This window comes from Pipra filicauda, unplaced genomic scaffold, assembly GCF_003945595.2.
Source record: "Pipra filicauda isolate LSUMZ 115617 unplaced genomic scaffold, ASM394559v2 scaffold230_size2164044_pilon, whole genome shotgun sequence".
NCBI lineage: Eukaryota > Metazoa > Chordata > Aves > Passeriformes > Pipridae > Pipra > Pipra filicauda.
Window position 1 is genome coordinate 824,299 of NW_024104344.1, and position 18,851 is coordinate 843,149.

Genomic DNA, 18,851 nt, shown 5'->3' on the forward strand with positions numbered 1-18,851 from the left:
AGAAAATGTGAACAGATGTCTGTAAGCAGAAATAGAAAAAAAAAAATCTTTCTGTAAGTCCATACACTGGGAACAGAACTATTTATGAGATTTTATAAAAATCTCTCTGCTTCCAGAAGCCAATAAAACATTTTGTCTTCCTTTATCTTTCCCCCTTCTTCTCTCTCACTTTAAAAGTGCACGCCTGTAACATGGATGGGGCTTTGACAAATCAGACCAACTTTTAAGAGTGTGGGAATAGTCCTAGTAACACACCTGGCAACTTTGTTTATCTGTCTTCCTCAAAATGATAGCTTCTTTTCCAGATTTGTTGACATTACAGGCACAAAACCTGTCATTTACGCAAGAGCAAGGCTCAATGCAAAGTGAACTTCAGAAGGCCTAGTGATTATAAAAGAGCAGAGATGTAGGTGGACAAGTTTGAATGTTCAGCAGATGTAAGTGGTCAATAAAACTACGCGATCGCAGGTCAGCGGTAGAAGCTGGAATATTTATTGAACACGCGACACGCAATATAAGGGTCAGGTGGGCAGGACATGTTAATGAAGAAGATGGTTTGTGCTAACTAGGGGATGGGTTATGCTAACTAGAGGATTACACAATTCTCTATTGCAATTACACAAGGTGGTTAATATTCTCCTGAAGCGAGGACCACATGGGGGGAAGAGAACAAAAGGGTTTCTACATCGTCTGACATCATCATCACAAAGTCTTTCATATCTTGCTGAAAGAGACAGGAAAATAGCTAAATATTAATGAGTCTTATGATGAAGCATCCGGTCGGTCCTCAGATGAAGGAATTTCTCTTAGCTCCTGTTGCTCAAGGCCGGCTGCTTAATCCTATCAGACCCTTTCCTGCTGACAGCCGAGTTTTGGTCCCAACAGTAGCCCCATTGTGGGTGGGTTGTGGCCCCTCAGGGGCCCAGCACATCGTGCCTGCTCTCCTCACACTCCTCGTCATGCACCCTATCTGGCTTCTCTGCCTGTATAGGTTCTGAAGCTCACAGGGGGGTTGGTCAACCAAAGAACTACCCACAACTGACTGCAGGAGGCTCAAGGCAGCATGCAGCCAGCCCCTGCCCCTGTGTGCCCTATCAAGACAAGGGAGAGCTGAACTCAAATGTCTGGAGGGTATTCTGTGGTCCCTGCATGTGGGAGTTCCATAATGGGGCTCTGAATATGGACAGTGTTCTACTGGCAGTAAACACTGGCATACTCATCACCGGAGTGACAGTGAGCAAAATGGGGTGTCCTTGGTCACTAGAGCTGGAAGAGTCTCTTCTTCCATGCTCCAGAGAACATTCATGTGATATGACAGAAACTGAGGGGAATGACAAAGGAAGCTGTGGGAGCCTTCTGCCAGTAGTGGTGCAGAGCGAGATACAGAAGACCCTCAGAGAAGCAGAAGGGTAAAGCACAATGTAGAGAATTGTGCAGGCAGCCATTTCAGTTCAAAGGTCCAGTGGAGTGAAAAGGAAAAAAACAGCAGTAAAAGGAGTGGGGGAACATTAATTTTTAACTCAGATCTGTACTTGTGTTTTCCATTTGCAGTTTTGTAAAATTATTTTGTTGCAGCTTTTAGATGGCAAGATACTTTTTCTCACTAGACCTATGTATTATTGGTAGCCCCTATGTGATTCCCAAGCTGAGTGCTCCTTTCAGACTACAACACTGGCTGCGGAGTAGTTCTGTGCAATTTCGTTCCCTGCCCTGACTCTTAGAGAGGCAATGACAAACTGTTTTCTTCACTTGGCTGTCAACAGGATTGGATCCTTGCTTACTAGGAGAGATGTAGTCTTTTAGGTTGCACTCCTATTGATCCTATTAGCTTTCTTAGCAATTCATGAATATTTATGCCAACATACAAGCTGCACAGTTTACTCAGTTCCCTTAGAGAGAAATTTGTATTAAATTGGACATAGTTCAGTGACTTGTAGACATCACATATTCTCCTCCAAACTACTGAGAGATGCATGCCAACAAAGAGAAAGTCAGACAAAAACGGCAGGAAGAACAAGGAACTCTTGAATCCACTCCACTTCAAAAACGAAGCTTACAGGGGCTACCTTCACAGAAATTGGCCAAGAAGCCAGGAGTCAGGTTAGGGAAGCTAAAGCACTGATAAAATTAAATCTGTCCAGGGACATCAAGGGCAGCAAGAAAAGCTTCTACAGGTACATCAGTGATAAAATGGAGACTAGGGAAAATGTAGGCCTTCACTGGAAGGAAGCGGGAAACCAGGTTGCCCAGTTCATGGAGATGGCTGAAGTACTCGACTTTTGTGCCTCAGCCTTCACTGACAAGTGCTTCAGCCATACCACCATATTTGCCAAAGGCAAGGAAGAATTAAGAACTGCCTGTTGTAGGAGAAGATCAGGTTTGAGGCCATCTAAGGAACCTGAAGGTGCACAAGTTCATAGGATTTGGTGAATATATCGGTGGGCCCTGATGAAAGGGATGAAGGAAGTAGCTAAGCCACTATTCATCATATTTGAAAAGTGAAGTTGTCACTGACTAGAAAAAAGAAATATAACTACCATTTCTAAAAAAGAGAAGAAGGGAGACCCAGGGAGCTACAGGCCAATCAGTCTCACTTGGGTGCCTCGCAGGATCATGGAGCAGATCCTCCTGAAAACTGTGCTGAGGCACATGGAAAATCAGGAAGAGTTTGGTGACAGATAACATGGTGCCACTAAAGTCAAATTGTGCCTGACAAATTTAGTAACCTTCTGTGATGGGGTTACAGAGAAGCTGATGATGCCCCACCCCTCAATGTGTACAAGGCCAGGTTGGATGGGGCTTTGTGCAACCTGGTCTAGTGGAAAGGGGGTTGCCTTAAGGTCCCTTCCAACTCAAACCATTCAGTGGTTATGATTCTATGTTTTTAAACTCATGTATTTATGCTGAATAAGTGTCCAAGTAAGTTTAAAAGAGATATGCTTTAGCATCTCCCCTTTTCTCTTTTCAGTTGAGTAGGTTGTCTAGAAGTGGACCTGCTATGATGTGAACATTAGTCAAATTCTGATTTGCTTAGTGAAAAAAATTCATGCTGTCCTATAGGGAGTCTCAAAGGATTGGAAATGGAATGCATTTTAGGCCTGCAGCAGGTTTTTTGCTACTGTTGGTATAGATTACTTCTTTAATGCTGGTATAATTTTTTTGAGAAGTTCAGTTGTTTGAAGTCTCATGACAAGAACCAAACTGGTGACTAGACCCTTAAACATATAAGGAAATGCCACATGAAGCTGACTGAGGACAAGGTTTGTGAATGCAACTGAAAACCATTTCTGTACACTCCTCATCCTTGTGCCTTTTAGAGTTTCACTCATCAGTACTAAATTGAAGGGTTCCCTATATATACCACACTTGGATTAGTGTACCCTTCTCAATATCAATAACTGGCTTGATTTGCATGCAGCTTTAGAAAATAATGTAACTTCTCATACATGTGAGCTGCAGAATGAAGCTTGTAAAGTGTGTCAAACGGACTACAGATGTCCTTTCTGGTACTGAAGATACGTACTGCAAAAATAGTGACAGCAGTTCCCAGCATCTGCACTATAGTGGCCTTTCTGTGTTAGACATGCCTTTATGGTCACCTGAGCACCCACCCCCTCCCATCGGTAATTTTTGCTGGGGTGTGCTCTCGCAGACAAGGTTCCGCCGCAGATGGTGCTGAGGCATTGCTTTATGAGTTATACTTTGGAGATTTTCGTTTGGTGTAGGAATCTTCTGGTTAACTACTGGGGCTGAGCTGAAGTGATTAAAACTGAGCAATTAAAAAGAAGGGATAGCTGGGAATGCAACCCACAGAAACCAGCCTGCTACTGCACTGGTTTCACAGCTGACTGCGTAACTGGATATTCTGACACAACAAATGTTGCTTTGAGCTCTGTTCTCTGCTGAGCCATGGCAGTGACTCCGTGGAGGCTTGCTTGTGGGTTATTATTATTAAAGACTTCTGATTAGAAAATTAAATCGGCATTGTTCTGACTACTCAGAATCTGCCTCTGGAGAAAGGAAGGAAATAACACAGTGAAGACCAACAGGGAGGAATAAAATACTGTGGACTGCTGTGGTGAATGTTTCTCAGCAATCTCTGAAATCTATGGACGGCAGGAGTTCCGGAACACACGCAGACGATCAATATGATCAGAGGATGTTCAATTTATTATTTAAATGAGTTAACTTTTATACAGTTTAGTTTTTTCTGGATACGCAATCACAGCAAGGTGATCGGATAGCTCAGTCTGTGCACGCGTCTCATGCCTTCAGTTCATTGGTTCTGGTGCTCTGCCCACGTGCTCTGACATCATTCGTGCCACCCAAAGTCCCTCCTATCGATCCACCTTTAGGGGCTTTCCGAGATTTTCCAGGTGTCCCTTTATTTCCAGTTTTCCCACAACTTTTAACTATAAACAGATGATTTTCACACAGCTAACAACTATAAACATTGCATAGTTTCACACAGTTTGCAAGTATAAACAAAGAGTTTTCACACAGCTTGTAATCTCCAAAGCTATGCCAAGCGAGGCCCAGTGCTTCTTAAAAAGATGGATTGTTCATAATGTGTCCATTTTCCTGCAAATATCCCACACTCTCCTGCTCCATAAGAAGAGGGAATGCAGGGAATTTTGAGAGTGTTTGTCAAGTCTATGCTTTACAGATTAAAAGTGGAAAAAAAAAAGTTGGGAAAAACTCCAAAACACCAAAATAAGAAGAAATGGACATACCTCTTTCCGGGAAACCAAACTTGCAGTCTGTGGCTGATAAATATGCCAAAGCCTGTAAATTAAAATGAAATTTTGTAAAATCTCTGTATAACTATACAGGAGAGACCAGAATAATGGAAGGCAATTCAGCCCAGAGGCTGTAGGAATCATTAGCCAGCAAAGATTAGGGAACTAAAGGTGATGGTGTATGTTGGTGCTCTGAAAAAAAGAGTAAAGAAGCAGTCACTGCCAACCAGTTTAAAAGGGAACAGAAAAATGTGAAAAATCAATATATTTTGTTTGTTCAAGTTATTTTACTTACTTTTGCCTATGGGTTATTAGAAATAAACTTTAATTTCACCCTTTCCAAGGTTATAGTGTATCATTGTCTTGATGAGAAGACAGGTCCAGGCGTTGAAATATTTTCTACTTGTCCTATCATAGATGTTATGAGATGACTTTCCTATGGACTGTTTCAGAGTGTAGTGATGCCAGTTACAATCTCCTACTATATCACAACAGATGAAAAACCCAGAAGGCTTTCTGACCCTATAGGTAGTAGCTTATATGCACTGTTGTCTGAGATACTACAGCACTGTTTTGATATTAAAAAGAAATAATAACAAATAATGGAGCTATCAACCTGAGAAAAGACTTCTTGTCAGCCTAGTGCAGAAAAGCACACTATAGACAGAACAAAAGCTGTCATTTTACAGGGGAAACAATCCAATGTTCTTATTTCTTTTGTAGTGAAGTAGGTTATAGTAATCAGTTTGCCCCTCTTTAGGTCATTATTGCCTTTGCACCTATTCTTAATTATGTATTTGGAACATCTGAATCTATCTGATGAACACTGAAACTGTCACCTTCATTAGTGGCACCTGGAACTTATGCCTCTTTCACAGTAAGCCTGCTTCAATATTAATTCAAAAAGGATTTTGCTCTTTTAGCAAGGGAGATACGGATACATTTGTCTGAAGTAGTTTAGAATGTCTGGCTTGTCAGATGGAGGCTTGCTTCTAACCTGTCAGTACAGCAAGGACCTGAAAGCGTAATGAAGTAGTGTCTCCTGTCACACACACATATATATATACAAAAGGACATATGGGCAAAATGGTGTGAGGAGAAGCATTAGAAAGCTATTTCAAAGTAATACCATAGACAGTCCATCAGTTGCTAGAGTTATTTAAGGAAGTGATGACATAAATGCTGCATTTGGCCTCTGATCTTTTAATGCAAAGTCCGTCCTTTAGACAGACTTTAACCTTCCTTTTCTTATAAGTCTGTGTATTTATGTGTGTTTTGCTCTTCTACAGTGAGAGTTTTCCTCATAGGATTGGCAGTCACTACTTCATTCCAAAAAGCCTAAAGGAAGATACATTGCCATGAGTTATTCAACCCAGATACATGACAGGAGAAACATCAGATTGCAGGAGGGCACAGAGGGCTCAGAGCTAATTACCTTTTTTGAGAAAGTATCTTCCAGGGATTCTTAAACTAGATATACAAAATTATCCATTTCATGAAAAATGAGGCTTCTGTGAATACTTACAGCTACACAGGCTCTCTTAGCAGTATTGGTCACAGTCTTTGATCCTAGAGATGGAGCAACTGGGAAACCTTGCCAGCTGGAGCACAGGATAAATGAAGTCTTTCTTTTCCTTGTATTGGGAAGTGAACTGAGGCACCAAAGACAAGCGCTTTGGTTGACAAAGAGAGCCTTGGCATTGCACTTAAGGTAGCTTTTTTCCTTCAATTTTCCTGGCAAAACCAAATACAGTACAGCAAAATAATATTTTCTGAAAGTTTTTGACCTAATGTATTGGGTCTGGCTGAGCTGGAGTTCATTTCCCCACAGTAGCCCTCACAGTGTTGTGCTTTGCTTTGGCAGCTTAGAAGGGTGTTAATAACCCACCGGTGTTTTGGCTGCTGCTGAGCACAGCATCAGCACTGTAACATTCCTTCCTTAGTTGAGGGCAAGATCCTGGGAGGGGACCCAACTAGGCCAGCTGACCCAAACTGATCAAAGGGATATTCCATACCATATGACGTCAGCTCAGACATAAAAGCTAAGGCACAGAGCTGGAGGGTGGGTATTCATTGTCTAATGGCTGCCTACTGAGAAACCATCACGTGTACCAAAGCCCTGCTTCTCGGGAGTGGCCGACCATCACTGCTCATGGGAAGTAGAGAATAAAACCTGTTATCCTTTGCTTCTATGCGTGCAAGCTTCGCTTTGCTTTTTGCTTTAAATAAATTTTCTTATCTCAATCCACGAGTTGTTTTCTTTTTTTTCCACCTTACTTGCTCCCCTGTCCCTCTGGGAAGGTGAGTGATAGAGCAGCTGGGTGGGCACCTGACATCCAGCCAAGGTCAACCCACCACACCTAAGTTCACAACTATAGCCCCAGGTAGATTTGAGATTCTGTGCAGAGGGTTTTCTGAAGAAAAGAGCCCCGAGGAATTATATCATGCAGAATGATGCAAGCTGTCACAAGCTCAGTGTGCCTTGGTGTCCTCCAGACCTTGGTCGTGTCACCCTGTGTGTAGAGCAGGAAGGATGTGATGTGTTTCCTGACACTGTTTCAAATCTATCCTATGTGATTCTGATTTTATTTTTTTTTGGAAGATACTGAAATGTCAGCTAATGTTCTCTATTTTGGAAGCAGCATTGTGAATATAGGTATCTGACATTGTTTCTTTCAGGTTTTCTATTCTTTCCAGTCTTCTACCATTTTCAGACTGTTTTGGTTGAGCAGTCTGGATAGGGGTTCTCTCGCTGACTGAAGCAATCAGAGATTTCAGTCTGGTGAACACTTTAATATGGCCAGCAGTTTTGTGGGGCTTTGAGAGCAATTAAGGTCCTTTTGCTTCTCTTGGGAGGATTTAGCATCTCCTGTCAAACAATCTCCTGTCCAGTACTAGAAGCCCCAGTTATCCTTTCAAGGGTTGTCCTTGATGATATAACAAGCTGTCAGATATCCTTGTTAATTTAGCATTTCTTTAGGGCTCTTTCTTCTCTGTGAGAAGACAGCCCGTTGGAGAATAGTTAGCCAAAGTAGCTCATCCTAATATCATGCTATGTACGGACAAAACCACAATCAAGTGATGATTTTAGTTTTGCTCTTGGGGAGCATCTTGGGGGATGTAAACCATTTCCTTAGGAAGCTTCTGCTTTCACTTGACTATTGCTGGTGATAATTAAGCTAATGAGGGATTGCACCTTAACGGCAGCTGTATATCTGTCAGGATGCACTCCCCTCAGACATCTCAAGATATCTGGTATCTTTTGTAATCCCTCCATTTTTGTCTCCTTTTGAAACAATTTATTACACCCTTCACAATGCAACTATCTGATTATGGAGTTTAGTCATTATTGCATAATTTGAGCTATTAATAGGGTAACACAATTAATGTGTAGTTCTCTCACTATTTTGTTATCATAAACCCTGGCAAATGTGGGTTTCCTTTTAAGGCCAGCAGGTTATTTGTTCTCCCCAAAGTGAATTTTCAAATGTTATAATGCTTTTAAGTGCTTCAGAATTCACAGATGATGGTAGCAACAAGGCTTGGTAGATAGCTGATAAAAAAGTGCCCTTTTCCCATGATCCCCCTTTCGTCCATCCCTTCCTTCACAGCAGCTTTTACTACACACAGTGTGTGTGGTCAGTTTTAAATAGAGAGAAAAGAAATGTGTGAATCAGACACCCCAAGTACTCCCCTTTGGCACCCGCAGGTCAAACAGGTTCATTAATTTACAAACCATTACCAACATCAGAAATTTCCACTGGCAAAGTTGTGTAGTTGTCCTGTGTCTTCCACCTATACAGCCTTGGTTATACAGATGAAAGCCTAATTTATGTGGTATATGTGGCAATATCTGTTATGTTTATTTATTCCATGTACTATCCTTTCACGTTTTAAGAATTAGCTGCCTATATCCCCAGGCAAAGGAAGATAGAGTTCAGATAGGAGGCACATTGTGCTTCTGAACTGGGACTTCTGATGTCTTAAGTAGCTTCTGTGGGTACTTATCAGATTTAAATTACAGGCTAACTTGGATGCAATGGAGGTGGTCATTAAAATATACTAATGGCTTATTGTTTTCTCTGTGTGGCAGCAAGGTGGATGACTTCAGCTCCTACGACCTAAATTATGCCCTATGCTGTCCAGAGGAGACAGAAAACTTTTTATTTTAACATAATTTATTTGAGCTAGGGTTTAGAGTAAGGCCTTAAAAATACCCCAGTGTTCTCTATCTGTAAAAGACATCTTGTGAGGAGCAGCTGTTAACTGTTCACACATGAGAAGTCCTGGCAGGGTGGAATAACTTGTTTTCAGATTGTGCCCTGTTACACCTGTGACTATGACTGTGGGTCTGCACAGATGCACTTAATTGTCTTCAGTGGGACTGCGGTTTACAGAGAGTAATTTGGCTCAGCAGGTGAAATTCAGGGAACGTGCTGTTGTGTCAGAATTCATATATTCAAACAAGGAATCCATCCTTTCCTTACCTGTAGCTATGCTGGCTTTGCAGTGCATTCAGGAATAGGAAGCACGTCAATCAATGAGTCAATTCAGTAAAGATGAATCGGAATGTTCTTGGGAAGCAGGTCTGCACACTGAGCAGATGCCATCTTTCCATAGTATAATTGTCTTGCATGGAGACTGAAGGGTAGGTTTGCTGAAGGAGAAGGTACAGCTAAACATTCAAACTGCTTCAGTGTTTGTACCTGCACTGTGCTTGGTTGCTGCAGGCATGGGAACATGCAGCCTGCTGCCTCTTCAAGAGGGTGGGAGGTCCCATCCATTTAAAACTGGATCTTGGCGCTTGAACATTCGGAGTTAGATTACTTATGAGCAAAAGTGTATGTGTGGTGTGAATTATTGTGACTGCAGAAGGGCAGGCAATGTGTTTGTGGTGAACTTTTTGAAATTAAAGGTTCTTCTGGATGGAGATCTGGTGAGTTAAGAAAGCAGCCTGGCTGGAGGGGTTGTTTGGGAGCTTATTTTGGAGAAGACAAAAAAGGCTGATGTTTTTAATCTTTTTGCATAAGGAAGACATTAATAAATGAAGGGTAAAAGATAGTTTAAGCAAATAACCTGTTGCTGTTGCAAAGTCTTCAAACAACTGTATCTGGAAACATATGCATAATATATCAGTTGGCTTGATTTAGAATCCATTTTATTATAGCTCTTCTGTGTTGCTATTTCTTGAAAGTTGTCATTGTAGCAAGAAAGACTGTTCTCTGCTAGAACTTGATGGCTGTAGAGATTAGAGGATATAGTCTGCTAACAGTGACATCTATAGTACACTCAGAGTAGACAGTTCTTTGCCTCTTTTTTTTTTTTTTTTTTAGAAAGTTATTTCACAAATACTCTTCACTCAGAAACACTCTGGGAACATTATAAGTGAAGTAATAAAGTAATGATGCCTTTTCTTCTTTCCTCAGTCAAGTAATAAACCTCAGACTGGGAAACTATGGGAGCAGGGTTATGGGGCTTACCAGATAGATCTGACACCAGGAATAATAATAATTTTGTGAACGGACTCAGTGGACGAAAGAAGCAATGGTAGAAGAACTTCTCTGTCAAAGCCCCAATATGTCTGGAGTGGAAGGTATTCCTCCTCTTCTATAGAGTTGCCTGGCTAGTTGGAAATGGAAAAGAAAGATCATACTGGTTTGGGTTGAATAACTCTTCAAGACATTGATGGTAAGGCTGACTTGGTAGCTTAATAGTTGGGGCCTTCACTTAAAAGAACAAAAATGAGTGCCTGATGTTTGAGAGCTTGAGAGATACCCTTATTTAAATATCATAGATCAGAGTTTTTAAAGCTGATTTACTCTTCCTGGTCTGATAGTGAACTGTACTGACTATTTGCTGTATTAAAGGAGCAGAGATGGGGCTTACTAATTCTACAGAATGTGCAGAGGAAAATAGATTTGCTGTGGTTATGATTCAGACTTGGTTTTATTGAGTAGTGTGTCTCTAAACTAAAATCAAATCTGTGTTAGACTACTGCTGATAATTTCTGTGTATTTTCAAAGAATTGGTATGTAGCTGTCTCCTCCCAGTCCATAGCGAAGCTCACTTGTTTTCTCTTGCACTGAAACAGCAGATGAATGCTCAGGCAAGCACAGAGAGCAATTCACTCAGTGTGTTGCCGAAGTATCTGCACAGTTTACCACAGTTTACGGCTCTTGCTGCATAAAAGAAGAGTTCAGTCTTCCCTGCCAACCTGATACACACTTGGTATTCTGCTCCAAGAAGGTTTTTAGATATTATAAGGAAGAGAACAAAAACTCTGGAAGCAATGGTCTGAAAATTAAGGCTCAGGTTCAAACTTAAGTGGTAATTTGTCTTGCAGAGTGCATATGCCTGATGTTAGTTAATTTAGAGTCCTGCTGTATGTATACACTGCTGGAATGTTGAGTTCAGTGTAGATGAATAATAAATGAATGTAAGAATTTTAAATTCAGAGGTTAATTTAAGCAGTATTACATGCATTAGTGAAGGTAGAAAAAAAATTCATGTGATCTTATATTCTGCAAAACCGTGACAGTTACTTTATATAAATCCTCATCATTTGTAAACGTCTAACTCAGATGGTGTTCTTGCATACTATACTCCCTCTAATTTTGATTCCTGGGCCTGAGTTGAAAGGAATCTGACATGGGAGTTTTCTATCTCTAATACTGTACTCTTGTGTTATAGCTTTAAATTAACTATTCTGCATATGGCTAACAATTAACTATGAAATCATAATGTAGCCTAAATTTAGTGACAGGTTATCTCTCCATGTCTGTGGCTCCTTCCCCCAACCTCTCCCGCCACTCTTTCCTTCCCTTCCCCTCCCCTCACACTGACATCTGGTTGCTATTCCTAGAACTTCAGCTATTTGTTTTTTTCTTAAAGCAAGGAAGACTAAAGCAGGAAGCTTTTCTTTTGCAAGTGCATCCTTGATTAGTCTTTCATCCTGAATCATTCCTGGCCATTTTTTTTTTAATGGCTACTTTGTAAAGTTATTATTTGTTACATCTATGTAGAGAACAGAAACTCTCTGGGAAAGCCTTTTTGAACAGACCTTTTTGTGCAAAGAAGTGTTATTGACATTACAACTGTAGGCCACCAAAAAGCCTTAAGAGAGAAGGTTGCTGAGCTGAGGAAGCACTTTGTGGTTGGGCTTGTGGCATCCATGCATGAGTACCTCTCCAAAGCACCGTGTGGCTCTGGAGAGTGGTTGGTACAGTGACATTTCATGGAACGTAGATTACAAAGACAAAGGGAAGTTAAAGTCAGGAGAGGGACTGTCTTCTAAGTTGGGAGCTACATTTTATCCTTCTCTTGTAACTGTACGAATAGTCTTTTGGTTGCATTAGTAATGTCACTTTTCCATCAATCCAGACTCAGTATGTGGATGGGATTTGCAAGTTGATTGCTCATTGCTTTTTAAAAAGTTGCCTCTTTGCTGTTTGACCTCCTGCTTTTAAGAGGAAACCAGATTTGATTCTTTCTGTGCTGCATACATCTTTATGCTAACTAGCTGCACTTGACACAATTAAATGTATGTTATGACTTGCATTTTGTGTCAATTACTATTGAAACAATAGTGGTGTGCAAGTTGTGTGGATGGCACCAAACACATTTTCTGTTTACTCTTTTCTGATATTCAAAATCTGTGGCGCTGTATATAATTGTTTTATTAGTAGTCAAGTTGACACTTTCTGTGTGTGTGTGTAACTTGGAAGGAAAAAATTATCAGTGATGACATATATAAATCTGAAGTCATCACCAGTTTTGTTCTACTGTTATGGAAAGTTAAGATGGAGGGATCAAATGAGAATTGAAAATATTAAAAGAAAATCGTTCCACTAATTTCTATACTGAAGCAGCATACTTTACTTGGATATTGTCTATGTAGAGCAGAGTTTGAATTCAGCAGTACAAGGGATAGGAAATCTGTTATGTTGCTGAACTTCTAAAAATGTCTCAAGAGATACTAATGAACAAAGTAGTGAATACCAGAGGCTACTAAAAAGTGATCTTGATGACACAGCCTCTGTGGAGGACGAATGATACTATCAAAAGCTTCTGTCTAGACTTTTTTTCCCTTTTTTTCTATTCCGTGAATGTTTTTCAAGGATGTGATTGCCAAATTTTCAGTCATTGCTTGTGATCAGAGGGCTTTGGATCCCATGCTGTGAGGGATTGGAAAAAGGTATTAAAAAATCATTACTGGCTTGAAACAGCTCTGTGTGTGTGGGATGGGGCTGATCAGATGCTGCCAGGGTGGAATGGTGCTTTGCCCCCTCCATAACCCTGCCTCCTTGGGAGCCATTGGTGTAGCTGCCAGCCACTGGCACACCAGGAGCACTGCCCCACACCACAGTCTCTGGAACCCCTAACCCAGCCCCCAATGGTTGGCACACTGGAAGACCCACCTGGGGTGGATGACCAGGGAGTACAAAGAAAATAAAATCACCCTGTCCCCCAGAGAAGTGTTGGAGTATTTCTCCTGTGCGTGGCCTCGAGGTGTAAAAGAACTGAAGGCACTTTTAATAGATCTGTTGGACTGACTTTTGGAGCCTTATATATTTTTAATGTAAAACCTCTTTGATGAGCTTGTGAAAAGGGCCTGGGGTGTTACACCTGCAAAAGTTATTATTCTGTTTACTAAGTGAACAAGCAAGTTTCTCACTTCTTGGGCTTGATGGGCTGTATGAATAACTGAAATACGTTTCTGCTGTTAGTATGTATTTTGCTAGTGATGTTTTGAAGATATAGGTAGTGGCAACTCAGAGACCTTACTCTCATTATGCTATGGAACAGGTGACCTGTATGGCATAGCAATTGAGGTATTGAAGGAAAACATAATAATTTTGGAGACTGAAGATACGTGAAATTTAACTGGGATTGCAGGTTTGGCTTTTGGACTCAAACTAAATGTGTATTTTTCAAAGATGAGTTGGACAATCCTTAATTTGGACTTCTCCCCTTCCAAAATAGCGATGGTGAGAAATAAATAATAATAATAAAAAAAATAATATTTGTCTGCAGCTAATATCCCCATCAAGCATGAAGTAGGTATCTTGGGCAGTATATTGTCATTCCTCTATTAAAAAATACAATGAGGCATCTTGTTAGGATAGAAACAGAACAGTGGTCTCCAAATTGAGGCATGTGTACTGCAGGGTGTGTGCAAGATGATCCACTGGGGTGTGGGAGGAAATACTGGAACCTTCATTTTTGTTTATTTCTTAGATTAAAAAAAAAAGAACAAAATTAAGCTTTACCAATATTTAATATATGGCTTGACGCTGGTGCTCTTACTTGGTCCATATGTCAGATGGCCACAGTAAGGTCCCAAGATCACCTCAGGGAAGAGTGGATGCTCCAAAATATAGAAAGGTTGACAATGGCGCCTTCACTTGTTCATTGACTTGAAACATATTGTGATGTATGAAAGTTTACATGTGTTTGGTTAAGTGGATTTAAACATTACATTATCTACTTTTAGCTAAACTAACCCTCACAAAGTAGTCAAGTGTCTTAAAAAGACCCCTGCAAATAAGCTGTGGATTTATTGTAATGTTAATAATGTGAGCACAAGTAAACAAGAAGAAAATGGCAGAGGTGACACTTTTCATACTCCTCGTAGAGGATCTTTGTTGGCTTCATTATGAGGTAAAAACAATGATGTCCTTATCAGATCTGACAAGAAAAAAAATTAAATAATCAGTATAGAAATAAATGGAACTTCAAACCATTCCTTTGAATTGCTGCATCACAAAGTGTTAAACCAAATTTTCAAAAATAATGGAACATATTTGATCACGTACTTTTCCCTAAAAAGTTAAATTGAAAAAAATAATATTATTTTCGGGAAGAGCAAAAATTTTTTTGGTGCTATAAATAAGTAAAATAATAATTAAAAATATTGATTATTTAATCTTTAATAATTTTTAATTTATATTTTTATATGTGATTTAAAATAGGCATAATGTAAAGAGTAGTACATCTATGTAATTTTTAATGAAATAACTATGTATGTATTGGGGGTGCATGCTCGAATTTATTTACCAATAGGTCAGAGACCACTGATCAAGAGAATAGACATTTAAACAGTAAATAAGATGTTAGATAATTTGCCATCATTCATTTGGTGTCCTACAACACTCCAGACTGATGGTGTTGTGGAGGAATGGGAATTTTCTGGTGGTTTACTGGTTTGTTTCACATGGGATGTTTTGGAGTTGAATCAGTTCTGTTGTGTACAGAATGCAGCGTACTGTGATGTTGCTGTTACTCTTAGGTACGTATTCTGCAGTGTCTGAGTAATGAATTCAGCTAAAGAGTCTATGTATTAACTGCTGGTATTTTTTTGAGTTCATTAACATCCTTTTTTTTTGGTTTTAGCTTTCTAAAGTTAATGGCTTTGACTGGAGTGATTAGCACTAACCTTGGTGCCTGTGGCAAAGTTAAAATGGCATAAAATGCTTTGGAACACAAACTTTGTCATGGTCCTCATTATGTGAAATTCTGCTGTATAAGTCAACCAAGGACACCTTGATTAGTCTGTAATGTCCTTCTATTAACAGTTTCTTTTTCTCCCACTGACAGATATTTATTCATACAAGCTATATAATGAAGATTTATTCCTTCTAGAGAACTATATATATGTTCATGAATTTCTGATTATATAGCAATTTTTGAATCAATGGTAAAAGACTAATGACCTGAGGAAAGATATGTAGAGATGCAAAACTTTGCCAACTCTGACTGTATAACATGGTGCTTTTTATGTTGGTTCTACATGAATGAATGCATAATCATGTATTTAATGTGAATATCAAACATTACTTTATGGTAATGAATTAGCCCATTTTATTTTGAAAGGATTGCACAGTGAAATGCAATCAATGGCATTTTGTGTTCATTTCAGCTAATGTCACTGTTTTTATAGTCTTATTGCAGTTTTTTTTTATCTTTAAAAGTCTAATGCTATTTGTGTGTGTGTGTGTGAAGCAACTCTAAATCAACATTTATTAAGGGCACAACTTTGCATGCATCCAGACTAATTCTAAAATTTGAACTCTAGATGTCAAGTTAGGGCCTGGGACATGACTTCCTTTTATGCAATTATAATTTCTAGGCACTGAAATAACTTTGTGATGAGAACGAGAGGAGAAAATACTTATTTAGTGACTCTTTTTTATTTTTTTTCTTTTTTTCCCCACTTACATGTTTTTTCTAGCCTTTTCCATCATACTTGGTATGCTCTATTCAGAGGAAGTGGCAATGTGGCAACCCATAGATAACCAATATTTCAAAAGAAGCTTGCTATAATTAGCATGAACAGAAATTGGAGTAATAGAGAGAAAGAATTATGCAAAAACTATTCAGTACATCAAGTTTTCCATCTTTTTACCTCTGTGGGTGAAAGACACTGTAATTTCAGGAGTTACTTTTCCTTATTTGGAGTTTCATCTTTTTGTGGTCTTCCTGTGCATTTTTCTTCTGATTTACTGTAAAGGTAGTCCCTTTCCTCTCAGTTAGTTATAAACCTGGGATACCTTCCCCAATATCACCTTTATCTGTACCTGTGCACCATTTTTCTATGCTTAGGTAGTTCCTTTGCCCTGCAAAACAGCTGTAAGGGACATACAGACCAAGCCTCTCCTTGTCTGCATCCACAATGCCCTGGACCAATTGAAAACGTGCTGGTCCTGAGCACAAAACAGAACTTCTAGAATAGGCTGTACCCATTTCTTCTGTGCAGATGATGTGTCTAATGCTAATCTCTAGTGATGGGGGGTGGGTGTGTGGGTGTCTAGGAAAGGTTGTGTTGCTGGACTTGCTCATCTTGTCCTAAAAAGAATTCAGGTATTCTTTTCTGAAAGTAGGAGTAGACCAGAGGACTAATTGTTACTGCCGTTTGCTCACATATTGTGTTGGCAGCTGGTGTGCCGCCACTGATTCTGTTTTCTGGAAAATATACTGCCAAAATTTTCACAAAGGTCTACTGGCGAGTGGAAGGAAAGTGGGAATAAGTCTTAGAGGATGTAGTTCAACAGAAACTTGGAAGGTTGTTTACTTACTTGTCGTTATTAGGAAGTTTTTCTACCTTGTTACAAAACCCACTGCTTCCAGGTTCCTAAAAATAGTTGTGTACTTTTCAAAGCTCTAATGTTTGTGTGTGTGGGTTTGCTATCACCTATGGAAGAAGTCGTATCCATTCTTTATTTCACGACTCACTCATAGTGTTCTTTATTAAAAAAGAGCGGCTCTGCTCTCATATGGGTTAACTTTCCAACAATTTTTTTACACTTGTATGTTTTGGTTTGCTTCAGTTCCCGAAGATCATCTACTTCAAATTTAATTGCAGTTCTGAGAGGGGGTTTTCCTACTTTTGTTGTGTTAAATATTTATATCAAATAAAGAGAAATAGTAGAATAAACAGACAAAGCTGGGATCAGTTATTGTTACCAGATGGTACCCTGTAAATGAAATTAATAAGTCAGATGTTTAATATGAAAAAGTGATAAATTTAATTTCTGCATTATTCAAATCTCTGTATAATCATGTAATTTATCAGTAGTTAGCACAAAATAATACTGATGACAATGTATTTGTTATAAACGGATTTTATTTTACAGGTAAATTTTTAAGTACTGAGTGTTGAGGAGGGAAATTGAACTATACTCCTTTTTCCTTCTGTTTCTGTGGATTCCCACAGCTATGTTAGGAGTGCAGAAGCATGAACATAAATTATGAGTAAAATGTGTTTATTATTTAAGTAACATGTAGTGCTTAGCTTTTAGGGGAGAGTATCTGGTTCTACTTTTCAATTTAAAGTTCAGTTTTTAAAAGCATGGACTTCGGGTTTAAAAGTGAAACAAATCTAGGGCCTGTCCTGCATTTCTTTTTAATGTTGTGAGCCTTTATTTTCATTCAGAATAAAGCACCAGTGAACTATATTACTTGAGTCTTCACTCCTGCTGATTCTCTCAGACTTATTTTCTCCCCTTCTTTCTTCTGTTCTATAGTAATCACGTGTTTTTTTTTAAGTTCAAGCTGAAGCAGTAGGATAAGTGCAGATTCTCACTCTTTCCTTAGGCTCCACTCTGCTGTTGTGATTCTTGAGCTGAAATAATATAAACATTGAAATGAGAGCAGAAGTGGTACCTCGTGAAGAAAATTAAGTCTGTTTTTCTATAGCTTTTGGTTTCACAAAATAGGACTTTGCCAACAATGGGAAAACAGCATAAAAATGGGCAGGAAACCATCATGACACAGATTTTTGGGGTTCTAGTTTTAGTAAGTCCCGCCTTCCATTATCTTTCCATATTGTCTAGTCAAACAGGAGGATGTTCTGTCTCGAGATTAGTATTCCAAGGTTTGCATTGATTTCCATTCCTTGAAACTCTGCTCAGCAGTCAAGATTCTAGGCTGTTTCTTAATAACATTCTTGATTAAGCTTTTTCTGAAGAACTAGTTAAATAATAATAATAATACATATATATATATAAAAATAAAAAAATGCCTGAATTGGACAAACGTCTGGTTTTGTGAGTGTATATGGACAGCTTCATATATCAAGATTTTCATATAACCCTGATTAGTTGTGAAGAAAAAATTCTCTTGCCAACTAGATGCCAAATTTCTGTCTCTAGTACCTTCCTCCTGCTCTGATGACAGAGTTTGAGCATTGTTGTAACTGAGTGGCTGTAAGCAATATCTTTGCCATAGTTGGTGTATGGAAAAACACGATATGAACTATATCTCAATTTAAAAAAAAAATCTATGTTTTTGCATATTTAGGGGTTTTTTTCATGTTTTAACATATTGAAGTGGAGAGAATGAATAATCTAGACCAACTTCTTTGAAAATGGTGTTGTAGAGTGATGAGAGTGTATTTCTGGACTGTTACAGTTCATAAATTTTATGTGGCTGATGAATTACATAACAGATAACCACCTCATACTTCGTATGACTTCTTGTAGATGGAGAAACTTCCTGAGCTCTCTCTGGTAGAGAGGGACAAATAATTTATTGGCTTTTTCTCACTTCTGAGGTTTGCAGGTGAAGGACCAAAAATACTTCTTTCTGTATGACAGGAAACCCGGACTTTTCTCT

The 18,851-nt window shown here is 39.1% G+C and overlaps 1 long non-coding RNA gene across 1 annotated transcript in view; it reads right to left on the reverse strand.

The window, feature by feature from the left end:
* The window catches only part of LOC120323306, a 32,800-nt gene extending 26,244 nt beyond the window's left edge, over positions 1-6,556 (reverse strand). Inside the window, exons 1-2 of the long non-coding RNA XR_005563634.1 lie at positions 6,265-6,556; positions 4,734-4,785 (exon numbers count right to left, since the gene is read on the reverse strand). This is a non-coding gene — a long non-coding RNA (uncharacterized LOC120323306). The remainder of the gene's footprint in view (positions 1-4,733; positions 4,786-6,264) is intronic.
* Between the last annotated feature and the right edge of the window lie 12,295 nt (positions 6,557-18,851).